The sequence below is a fragment of the Delphinus delphis genome, chromosome 4 (assembly GCF_949987515.2).
Source record: "Delphinus delphis chromosome 4, mDelDel1.2, whole genome shotgun sequence".
Classification (NCBI taxonomy): Eukaryota; Metazoa; Chordata; class Mammalia; order Artiodactyla; family Delphinidae; genus Delphinus; species Delphinus delphis.
The window spans coordinates 115768107-115781274 of NC_082686.1; the positions used below are offsets into that span (position 1 = coordinate 115768107).

At 40.6% G+C, this 13168-nt stretch overlaps 1 protein-coding gene and 1 pseudogene across 4 annotated transcripts in view; one reads left to right on the forward strand and one right to left on the reverse strand.

Annotated features, from left to right (window-relative positions):
* Positions 1-13168, reverse strand: part of PIK3CB (phosphatidylinositol-4,5-bisphosphate 3-kinase catalytic subunit beta) — a 189783-nt gene that overhangs the window by 165385 nt on the left and 11230 nt on the right. The gene's annotated exons all lie outside the window — the stretch shown is intronic.
* LOC132424270 (large ribosomal subunit protein uL30 pseudogene) lies at positions 5268-6110 on the forward strand (annotated as a pseudogene).

Consider the following 13168-nt stretch of genomic DNA (forward strand, 5'->3'; position numbering starts at 1 on the left):
AACGGGAGAGGCCACAACAGTGAGAGGCCTGCGTAACGAAAAAAAAAAAATCTTCTGAACAAGATCTCAACCACAGAGTTCCTATTTCCTGATTTTCAGTATTATTTTAAAGTACGGTTGCTAGAGAAGAGCTTTGCTATAGAGAACATGAACTAATCTTTGCAGGTAACCATTTATTCTATTGAACTAAAATATATAACTAGGTAAAAAGTCAATGCAGGAAGAAGAAATGAAGATTCTAGTAAGCTGGTGGCCCAATTTATATCCTGATGCTGGGGGAACATACGTGTAAAACTCATTACTTAAAAATAAATTATTGAGCCAGCATGTATGGGAAGTAAAAGTAGAGGGCATACTATCTAGAAGGGGAGACAAGCACACTAACACACAAAACTATTAAATAACTGAGCATAGTCAAGAACGAACTCGTACTTAGTGATTCTGTTTAACCAAAGGATAAAATCACGGGCCTGACTTTGCAGATGACCATTCCCCACTACCTCCAGCCTGCACACAGCCATCCAGCCATCTCCTCCATCTTGGAATTCTCTTGCTCAAAACCTGAAATGCTCCCAAACTAATGAACTAACACCATCAATTTCAAGCTCCCGCTCATCTGTTAATTTTTTTACCTTGGGAAGGTTCCCTTAACTTTCATTTTCTTATTTGTAAAATGGGATGGTTAAATTACATGATCTTTAAAGTCCATTTCAGATATAATTTCGCTTGGTCAAACAACTCCATACCTCACAACACCCCAGCTTTTGTTCTAGTCAAACAAATCTCCAAGCTTCTTCCTACAAGGTCCAACACAGACTCTACCTCCCTCTTGAACTCATCCTATATATCCCTTATTCTACACATCTCTCCCTTTCCCTCTCCTCTCAAGCTATATATGGCCTCCTTTTTCATTTCTCCAAGATGCCAGGCTCCCTGTCACCAAAGTTTTCCCCTGTGCTGCACACCACCACATCCCACCTACCCTCGGGTTTGCAGTCACGTCAGACCCAGTGCTCCCTTTTTTTAAAATAACAATTATTTCAGAATATCCCTTTAACATTCTGAAACATAATTTACAAATAATGCAAATTAAACATAATTTTAAATATGTATAGGTTAGGAACAGTCCTAAGTATCATAAAGTAGAAATAAAAGGAACATAATTCAGTACCAAATAATATAGATATGTTAATGGTAAATGCTCTGGTACAATTACTTTAGATGGGAGTGGAGCAGCAGAATGCTATTTTTTGTTTGTTTTTGTCTTTTGTGAAGTTATACTTTTATTAATGCTGTTGCTTGCAATGTGCCATTGATGACAATTTAGACACAAGTTTTCTGTTTGTTTGTTTTAAAATAAATCTACAGCTTGGCTTGGGTTGTTATTCTTTTTATATTTATTTATTTATTTGTTTGTTTATGGCTGTGTTGGGTCTTCGTTTCTGTGCGAGGGCTTTCTCTAGTTGCGGCAAGCGGGGGCCACTCTTCATCGCGGTCCGCGGGCCTCTCACTATCGCGGCCTCTCTTGTTGCGGAGAACAGGCTCCAGACGCGCAGGCTCAGCAGTTGTGGCTCACGGGCCTAGTTGCTCCGTGGCATGTGGGATCCTCCCAGACCAGGGCTCGAACCCGTGTCCCCTGCATTAGCAGGCAGATTCTCAACCACTGTGCCACCAGGGAAGCCCTAGACACAAGTTTTAAACCAACTGGACAGGACTGTATCATTACTTTCAAACACTGTTTGGATACTATATAGACCCTCAAAAAATGCTATTGGTTTTTTTTTGTTTGTTTATTTATTTTTGGCTGTGTTGGGTCTTCGTTTCTGTGCGAGGGCTTTCTCTAGCTGTGGCAAGCGGGGGCCACTCTTCATCGCGGTGCACGGGCCTCTCACTATCGCGGCCTCTCTTGTTGCGGAGCACAGGCTCCAGACGCACAGGCTCAGTAGTTGTAGTTCACAGGCCTAGTTGCTCCGCGGCATGTGGGATCTTCCCAGACCAGGGCTCGAACCCGTGTCCCCTGCATTAGCAGGCAGATTCTCAACCACCGCACCACCAGGGACGCCCAATGCTATTGTTTTTGATAACAAACCTTGGAGGACTATTTGATCCTTCAAACCATACATATGAAAGTATAACTGATTTATAAAGACAACAAAAACTAGGTATCAAGAATCCTGAGTTCCAGGGACTTCCCTGGTGGCCTAGTAGGTAAGACTCCACTCTCCCAATGCAGGGGGCCCAAGTTCAATCCCTCATCAGGGAACTAAATCCCACACGCATGCTGCAACTAAAGATACCGCATGCAGCAACTAAGACGCGGTGCAGCCAAAATAAATAAATACGTATTTTAAAAATAATAAAAATAAAACTTTAAAAAAAAAAAGAAAGAAACCTGAGTTCCAATACCAGTTTTGCCAGTAACAAGCCTAAAATCACTTCTGATTATTTTTTTAATTCTTTAAAGTGACTTCACCTGTCCAGCTCTGCATGCCAGCCTGGGTAAAGAGAGCAGACAAGGCTGGCACGGTCCCTGGGTGGTGATCAAGCAGGTGGAACTCTAAGCTTACTTCAACCAGAACAGCAGCTCAGCTAGGATTTGTTTATATATTGCAGCTAGCATCTGTTTAGAGAAGGCTTCTCAGTTAGTTCTTGTATGATAAAAGGGACTGTGGCGGTTTCTTATAAAAAGCTAAACATGCATTTATGATACAATTCAGCAACTGCACTCTTGGGCATTTATCCCAAAGAAATGAAAACTTATGTTCGCACAAAAAACAAATGTTCATACTCACTTTATTTTTAACAGCCAAAAACTGGAAACAATCCACATCTTTCAACAGGTGAATGGTTAAACAAACTGTGGTTCATCCATATCATGGACTTCTACTCAGCAATAAAAAGGAACAAACTACTAATACATGCAACATTTGGATGAATCTTCAGGGAATTATGCCAGGTGAAAAAAGCCAATCTCAAAAGGTTACATACTGAATGATTTCAGTATGTAATGGAGGTGGGCAGGGTGGGTGCTAGAGGTAGATGTGGTTATAAACATGCAACACAAGGGATCCTTACGGCGTTGGAACTGTTAGGTTCCTTGACTGTGGTGGTGCACACAAAAACCTACACAGGTGATAAAATTGTGTAGAACTTATTACACACACGTACGAGTAAAGCTGGAGAAATCTGAATAATGTTAGTAGATTGTATAAATGTCAATATTCTGGTTATGATACTATACTATAGTTCTACAAATGTCACCACTGGGGGAAACCTGGTCAAGTATACAAAGACCTCTATTACTTCTTACAACTGCATATGAACCTACAATTATCTCAATTAAAATTTCAATTAAAAATAAAATCCTGGGCTTCCCTGGTGGCGCAGTGGTTGAGAGTCCGCCTGCCAATGCAGGGGACACGGGTTCGTGCCCCGGTCTGGGAAGATCCCACATGCCACAGAGTGGCTGGGCCCGTGAGCCATGGCCGCTGAGCCTGCGCGTCCACAGCCTGTGCTCCGCAACGGGAGAGGCCACAACAGTGAGAGGCCTGCGTACCGCAAAAAATAAAATAAAATCCTAAAACAAATAAAAATTAAATTAAATCCTGAAAACCTAAATCCACGTAACCAGAGGCTCCCTGAAAGCTGGAGCCTAGACATTTGACAATTCCTTGTGCTTTTCAAACTGTCAGTAGTAATGAACTAGTGGGGTTCCCCCACAATTGAAGCAATCCAGTACTTTCCTAAAATACAATAAAAAGAACTAATAGAAAAATGAAGACAAAATCCAAACCCATATTTTCTTATTATTAACTTTTGATTTCTGAAGGCTATAACAGTGGGCATGGCAATGGGCACTGGGATCACACTTTTGAGCAGTGATGCATCAAGACAACTAAGCCTACTCATGAGTTCTTACCACACCAGTTCCATCTCCTGAAAATTCAACAGAGACACCATCTGGCTAAAGATATACTTCTCATGTTCTTGAAAAAGATCTTAAAATACTTATGTGGGGGGAAAAAAAACCTCCTATCTATTCATGAAAAAGCCCATCAGAGCCAAAAAAACAAAAACAAAAACAAAACACTTCAGGAACCAATCTCTTTATAAAAAACAACATATGTTAAATGTTCTTTGATGCCTGATAGATTAACTCAGAAATCACTATTTAAAATACTGGGAATTCCCTGGCGGCCCAATGGTTAGGACTTCCAGCTTTCACTGCTGAGGGCGCAGGTTCAATCCCTGGACGGGAAACTAAGATCCCACAAGCCATGTGGGGGTGGGGGTGGGGGTGGGGGGGACACCACAAAATACCTGAGATTAAATTAAGGCAACTCAAGGTGTTCTGTGAAACTCTTTACAGGAGACTAGTCTGTACTGGGTTTCACAATAAGAGTGCTCCAGATATGAAACTGTCTCTTTTCCAACACTATAATTCTACATCTGACTATCTTCCACCTTAATTTAAGTTCAAGTGGAGATATTATAGACAGTATTTATTAGCTCAAACAAATAATAAATTTATTAAATAATAAATAATAGAAGAGACACTGCTTTGGAAAAGACCCCCAGTGTTCTCCTTACTTGTGCAAGTAATAAATCCTTCTCCCGAGAAAAATAAACAAATACTAGGGGTTGTGGGAAAAAAACATGAAAAATTAAATCCAAGAGTAATTCCCAAGTTTCACACTCCTTTTAAAATAAAACACTTGCCAATGATATTAACAAACAGCTCACTCTTTTCCCTCTCTTTGCCAATACTATTAGAGATTTATCAATACACAGCAAAATGTTAACAACTAGGTGATACACAGAAGGAAAACCTAGGGCATGGATACCCCTGATTAACAGCCCTAATACGTAGCAAAACACATTTATTAGTGAAATTGAAAAAGGAAACAGAATTATTCAGCAATTAAAAGGAAGTACTGATACCACAATATGGATGAACCTTGAAAACATGATAAAGAAGCCATTCACAATGACCTCATATTATGATTCCATTTATATGACATATCCAGAACAGGCAAATCTATACAGACATAAATTATTCATTGCATAGAGCTGGGAGCAAGGATGGGATTGAAAATGACAGCTAAAAGGTTCCTTTTTGAGGTGATAACATTTTTCTAAAATTGATTTTGGTAGGTTTGCACAACTCTGAATATACAAAAAAAATTGAAATGTACAATTGAAATGGATGAACTGTATTATACGCAAATTATATATCAATAAAGCTGCTGCCAGAAAAAATGGGGGAGGGGAGGAAACAGCAGCAGGCTCCACAGATAGTAGACAGTAACTGCTTACTAAATATATAACAAAAAATAAAGAAATGGCTCTTTCCCGGCTGGAACCATGGAAGGTGCTGAGGAGAAGAAAAAGAAGGTTCCTGCTGTGCCAGAAACTCTTAAGAAAAAGCGAAAGAATTTTGCAGAGCTTAAGATCAAGCGCCTGAGAAAGAAATTTGCCCAGAAGATGCTTCAAAAGGCAAGGAGAAGCTTATCTATGAAAAAGCTAAGCGCTATCACAAGGAATACTGGCAGATGTAGAGAACTAAAATTCGAATGGCTAGGATGGCAAGAAAAGCTGGCAACTTCTACGTACCCGCGGAACCCAAATTGGCATTTGTCATCAGGATCAGAGGTATCAATGGTATGAGCCCAAAGGTTCGAAAGGTGTTGCAGCTTCTTTGCCTCCGTCAGATTTTCAATGGCACCTTTGTGAAGCTCAACAAGGCTTCAATTAACATGCTGAGAATTGTGGAACCATACATTGCATGGAGGTACCCAAACCTGAAGTCAGTAAATGAATTGATCTACAAGCGCGGTTATGGCAAAATCAACAAGAAGCACACTGCCCTGACGGATAACGTGTTGATTGCTCGATCTCTGGGCAAATACGGTATTATCTGCATGGAGGATCTGATTCATGAGATCTATACTGTTGGAAAACGTTTCAAAGAAAAAAACAACTTCCTGTGGCCCTTCAAATTGTCTTCTCCACGAGGTGGAATGAAGAAAAAGACTACCCATTTTGTAGAAGGTGGAGATGCTGGCAACAGGGAAGACCAGATCAACAGAGTTATAAGAAGGATGAACTAAGGTATCTACCATGATTATTTTTGTAATCTGGTCAGTTAATAAATAAACAGTGACTGCTTTCAAATTGAAAAATAAAATAAATTAAAAAAATAAAGAAATGAAGTGAGGGGATTTCCCTGGCAGTCCAGCACTTAACAGACTCTTGAGATTCCACTGCAGGGGGCACAGGTTCCATCCTGGTCAGGGAACTAAGATCCCGCATGCTGCATGGTGCAGTCAAAAAGTAAAATAAAAATTTTTTAAAAATGAAGTGAAAGGATTAAGTGCTTATATAGAAAAAAGAAAAAAGTACAGAATTCTTTCACATATACCTAGTGACAGAAATGCAGAAGCAAAACTGAATCAAGTCTACTGAGTACAGAAATGGATGAAGGAAGTAATAACTGGTCTTAGAATACCTTATACAGATCAACTAAAGAGCTATGCATATTATCTCTGTAGGTCAAGGCTAGCTATCATTCATGGTACAATATACATCAGTTTCCCTTTCTGTCCATAATTCCAACCTCTACTAATTATTTATGTAATTTAAAAGAAGAGAATATGATATTTACATAAACAGTGTGTGGAAGAGTAGAATACATACACATGTATATACTGGAAAAAGCAAAATCTCTCTGAAGGGCGTATGAGAAACTGATGGCTTTGGTTGCCTGTACAGAAGAGAGGAAGGGTGTTTCAAATTTTGAAAGTAGTATCTATCATGTAACCAAAAAAGTTAAGAATTTGAATAAAAAATATCTTTCAGTGAGTCTGAAAGCCCTCCAGCTTGACACAGATCCATTAAGCAACTACTCTATAGCTGCTTGGTTAAAAAAAATGCCTAAAGCCATGCAATGGTACTGTATCATCCATTCTTCTATCTCCATCTTCTCACCAGAGTTCCAGAGAGTGAAACTCTATGTAAGTGGAAACACAGAACACTGGAGATATTCCTCCTGAACAATAAACACAAGAGACCCAGTTTCCTAGTCTAGCAACTAATTGATCCCTAAGTCTTCTCTTAAATTCTGAGAACCTATGAGATTAAATGGTATTTCGCCAACCACATTTGTGTATGGTGTGAGGCAGTGTTCTAATTTCATTCTTTTACACATAGCTGTCCAGTTTTCCCAGCACCACTTACTGAAGAGGCTGTCTTTTCTCCGCAGTATATTCTTGCCTCCTTTATCAAAGATAAGGTGACCATATGTGCGTGGGTTTATCTCTGGGCTTTCTATCCTGTTCCTTTGATCTATATTTCTGTTTTTGTGCCAGTACCACACTGTCTTGATTACTGTAGCTTTGTAGTGTAGTCTGAAGTCAGGGAGCCTGATTCCTCCAGCTCTGTTTTTCTTTCTCAAGATTGCTTTGGCTATTCGGGGTCTTTTATGTTTCCGTACAAATTGTAACATTTTTTGTTCTAGTTCTGTGTAAAATGCCACTGGTAGTTTGATAGGGATTGCACTGAATCTGCAGAGTGCTTTGGATAGTACAGTCATTTCACAATGTTGATTCTTCCAATCCAAGAGCCAATCACATTTGTGTCTCCAGGTTTCCCCTGTTCACATATCCCCTCCCCAACTTGAACAGATTTCAAAGAATCTCTTTAAGGAAAAAGTCTGTGTAGCACAAATCTGAAAACATAAATAGGTGTTAGAAAAATATGTGGGGACTTCCCTGGTGGCACAGTGGTTAAGGATCCGCCTGCCAATGCAGGGGGACACAGGTTCAATCTCTGGTCCAGGAAGATCCCAAATGCCGCGGAGCAACTAAGCCCATTTGCCACGACTACTGAGCCTGCACTCTAGAGCCCACGAACCACAACTACTGAGCCCACGAGTCACAACTACTGAAGCCCATGCTCTGCAACAAGAGAAGCCACCGCAATGAGAAGCCCGCACACCACAACGAAGAGTAGGCCCCTCTCGCCACAACTAGAGAAAGCCTGCGTGCAGCAAAGAAGACCCAACGCAGCCAAAAAAATAATTTTGAAAAATAATAAACTGGGGGCTTCCCTGGTGGCGCAGTGGTTGAGAGTCCGCCTGCCGATGCAGGGGACACGGGTTCGTGCCCTGGTCCGGGAAGATCCCACATTGCCACGGAGCAGCTGGGCCCGTGAGCCATGGCCGCTGAGCCTGCGCGTCTGGAGCCTGTGCTCCGCAACGGGAGAGGCCACAACAGTGAGAGGCCCGCGTACCGCAAAATATAATAATAATAATAAACTGGAAAAATATGTGTTAAAGTCAAAAATGATAACTGTCTTGGTAAACTTCAATCAAATATAAAAGAGATACTTATAGAAAATGTAAAATGATCCTATTTAAAATAAATTATATATCTGTAATATGTTACCTTTGTAAAGAGGAATTAAGAAAATATACATGTACCTACTACTTTCTGCCAAAGAAATAAAGGAAAGATAACCCAGGAAAACAGATAGATAGATACATAGATACATAGATATGAAAATGTACAGAGAAAGGAATGCAGGCTATATGCCTGAGTATAACAATAATTATCTCTTATCATCTCACACCAGTCAGAATGGCCATCATCAAAAAATCTACAAACAATAAATGCTGGAGAGGGTGTGGAGAAAAGGGAACCCTCTTGCACTGCTGGTAGGAATGTAAATTGATACAGCCACTATGAAGAATAGTATGGAGGTTCCTTAAAAAACTAAAAAGTAGAACTACCATACGACCCAGCAATCCCACTACTGGGCATATACCCTCAGAAAACCATAATTCAAAAAGAGTCATGTACCAAAACGTTCACTGCAACTCTATTTACAATACCCAGGACATGGAAGCAACCTAAGTGTCCACTGACAGATGAATGGATAAAGAAGATGTGGCACATATATACAATGGAATATTACTCAGCCATAAAAAGAAACAAAACTGAGTTATTTGTAGTGAGGTGGATGGACCTAGAGACTGTCATACAGAGTGAAGTAAGTCAGAAAGAGAAAAATACCGTATGCTAACACATATATATATGGAATCTAAAAAAAAAAAAAAAGGAAAAAGAAAAAAAATGGTCAGAAGAACCTAGGGGCAAGACGGGAATAAAGATACAGACCTACTAGAGAATGGACTTGAGGATACGGGGTGGGGGAGGGTAAGCTGGGACAAAGTGGAAGAGTGGCATGGACATATATACACTACCAAACATAAAATAGCTAGTAGTGGGAAGCAGCCGCACAGCACAGGGAGATCAGCTCCGTGCTCTGTGACCACCTAGAGGGGTGGGATAGGGAGGGTGGGAGGGAGGGAGACGCAAGAGGGAAGAGATATGGGGACATATGTATATGTATAACGGATTCACTTTGTTATAAAGCAGAAAGTAACACACCATTGTAAAGCAATTATACTCCAATAAAGATGTTAAAAAAATAATAATAATTATCTCTGAGGAGGGCAATGGGAATGGGGAGAACAGAGAAGGTTGGAGTAGAAAGGTCTGAAAGGGGACTTTCACTTTCTCTTGTACTTTCCTTCTTTATTTGAATTTTTTACAACTAGCATATGGTTACTGAATAACTAAGGACATTTCAGGAAAGGTGAAATGTACCTATAAGCTAATTCCCATTAACTTTATTTTTTTAATAAAACCTGAAAGTAGCAGGAGTGTTATCTTTTTCTAAAAGCATTACTTTTCCTAACAGAAGAAATTACCCAAAATGTGAATCTCTTACACACCACACACATATATGTACCTAAACACAGTCCTGTTAAAATTTAAGAAACTTTCCTGCTCCTCCTGATGTTTCTATTCCTTCTAGAAACCCAGTAACTTGCAAAGTGTTCAATATCAGGACTTCCCTTGTGGTCCAGTGGTGGAGAATCTGCCTTACAATGAATGCAGAGGACGCGGGTTCAATCCCTAGTCAGTGAACTAAGATCCCACACGTCGCCAAGCAACTAATCCCACATGCCACAAGTACTGAGCTCACGCACCTCAACTAGAGCCCACGTGCTGCAAAGTATAGAGCCCACGTGCTCTGGAACCCACGCGTCACAACTACAGAGCCTGCGCCCTGGAGCCTGTGCGCCACAACTAGAGAAGCAAAAACCTGCATGCCACAACTAAAGAGAAGCCCACGCAACACAACGAAGATCCCTCATGCCGCGGCTAAGACCCGATCCAGCCAAAAATACATTAAATAAATATATAATAAATAAATAAATCTTTAAAAAAAAATGTTCACTATCTCTCTAATGCAAATTTCCCCTTCTCAAACCCACTGTCATAGTTAAGCATCCCTCACTGCTCTTCTGGACTGCATATATTGTAATACTTCCCCTCCCTGTCTCCCTACCTTTGAAGGGAATCCTTCCAAGTCTGCCCTCAGATCACAGAAGTATATTTTATAATTCTACTCCAAGGATCTTGGGCTACTTGTACAAATGCAATCAAGGGACAGTTGAGCAATTCTCCAAATAATCTGATGATTAGAGGCAACCAAATTAATCTATTTTTTAAATTTCAGACAAATTTTAATAGCTACTAAAGCAGTCTGATAAAAAGATTGAAGCGTATGGAGTAGAAACTATTGACTAAAATAATTATCCTGCTCATTCTGGATCGGTTTGATATCTCCTTCAAAGAGACAGTAATAGATTTGGATCCTGGTGTGTAGCAAAATGTGAATAAATCTGAGAACTGCCACCAGTGAGGAGTTGATATTAAAATTACTTTTCTTTTAAATTAATTAATTTATTTATTTATCGCTGCATCGGGTCTTCGTTGCTGCATGCGGGCTTTCTCTAGTTGTGGCAAGCGGGGGCTACTCTTCGATGCGGTGTGCAGGCTTCTCACTGTGGTAGCTTCTCGGTGCGGAGCACAGGCTCTAGGCGCGTGGGCTTCAGTAGTTGTGGGACGTGGGCTCAGCAGTTGTGGCTCACAGGCTCTCGAGTGCAGGCTCAGTAGTGTGGCACACGGGCTTAATTGCTCCACGGCATGTGGGGTCTTCCCGGAAGGCTCAAACCCGTGTCCCCTGCATTGGCAGGCAGATTCTTAACCACTGCCCCACCAGGGAAGCCCTAAAATGCTTTTGACAACTCAATACAGGAAAGAGGTAACAACTGAAATGAAAAATTAATATTCCTTTTTTTTTTTTTTTTTTTTTGGTACGCGGGCCTCTCACTGTTGTGGCCTCTCCCGTTGCTAAGCACAGGCTCCGGACGTGCAGGCTCAGTGGCCATGGCTCACGGGCCCAGCCACTCGGCGGCACGTGGGATCTTCCAGGACCGGGGCACAAACCCGTATCCCCTGCAGCGGCAGGCGAACTCTCAACCACTGCGCCACCAGGGAAGCCCCCAAAATTAATATTCTTGATAGTAGCCCTTCCCTCAGAGGGAAAGCAGCAAACAAGCAATGCCACCATAAAGGATTTAGCAAAGTGCCTGCTATATTGTAAGCATTCCATAAACCCTGGCTATCATTATTAATATGCCTAACAGGGTTAGACCTCCGTCTTACCCACCTATGCATTAATTGTACAGGTATAATACAAGTCAATGTAGAAGACAGAATAAATACAATTTTCTTAAGCTTTAATGATACTTAAACTAAACATTAGAGTGTCCACTGTGTTTAATTTTGTAATACCTTACAAAATTACCTTTTTAATCATCAAAATAGCTGAATTTCTTTACTTTGTAGTCACATGCATTGATTACATAAATTCAAAATCACAAAAGGAAATTCAAAGGCACATAATTCAAAAGCACAAACGGATATACAATAAACTCTCCCTACCACAAATGTCTCTCAGCATCCGAGGTTACACTCCCCAGAGGCAACCAACGTATAGCAGTTTGGGGGTATCCTTTCAGAAAGCCTGCATCTAGGTAGTTCCCTTGTGGCTTAGTAGTTAGGATTACGGGCTTTCACTACCGTGGCCTGGGTTCAACCCCTGGTTGGGGAACCGAGATCCTGCAAGCCACACGGCATGGCCAAAATAAAAATAAATAAATAATAAAAAGGATTAAATTATATGTTTATGTACCAATTATCTTCAGAAAAGTAGGCCAGAAAAAGTTGATGTTATTCATTAGGTTTTAACTGAATGGAGCACTTCCTTATAATATCAACTGCATAGTTGGGAAATAAAACACTAACTTAACATGTATTCAGTTTAAACTGGTATGTATTTTTAAATTCCTGAAAAAAATAAACAACTTTGTACATTAAAAAATAAAGAATTTTTCCATTTTAAATAATAATGCAGGGAATTCCCTGGTGGTCCAGTTAGGACTCTACGCTTTTCACTGCCGAGGGCGCAGGTTTGATCCCTGGTCCTGAAACTAAGATCCCGCAACCTGCGTGGCACGGCCAAAAATTTAAAAAAAATTTTTTAGGGATTCCCTGGTGGTGCAGTGTTTTAAGAATCTGCCTGCCAATGCAGGAGACACAGGTTCAAGCCCTGGTCCGGGAAGATCCCACATGTCACGGAGCAACTAATCCCATGTGCCACGACTACTGAACCTGCACTCTAGACCCGTGGGCCACAACTACTGAGCCCACGGGCCACAACTACTGAAGCCCACGTGCCTAGAGCCTGTGCTCCACAACAAGAGAAGCCACCGCAATGAGAAACCCGCACACCACAACAAAGAGTAGCCCCCACTTGCCACAACTAGAGAAAGCCCACTCACCACAACTAGAGAAAGCCCGCGTGCAGCAACAAAGACCCAATGCAGCCAAAAATAAGATTAATTAATTTTAAAAATAAAATAAAATGACCTTAGCAATTTTCTAAAAAAGAAAATTGCTACCTTTTAAGATTACATTTTAAGGCAAACATTATTGACACTCTCAATATACGAAGACTTCAAGAAGGATTGTATTCCTTAAAAATATTTTCCTTTACTAAAATCAGATCCCAACCTCAGCATACAACTAACTAGATGTAGTCAGTCCAAAACTTCTCTTAAGTTATTAAATAGTTCATTTTCAAAATGGATAATACATCGGTGGCTTTAGGTCTCCACACCCACTCAGGAATGACGAAAGAATACCTATAATTTTGTAACTACACAGTTCTCATCTATAGAAACCATTGCTTA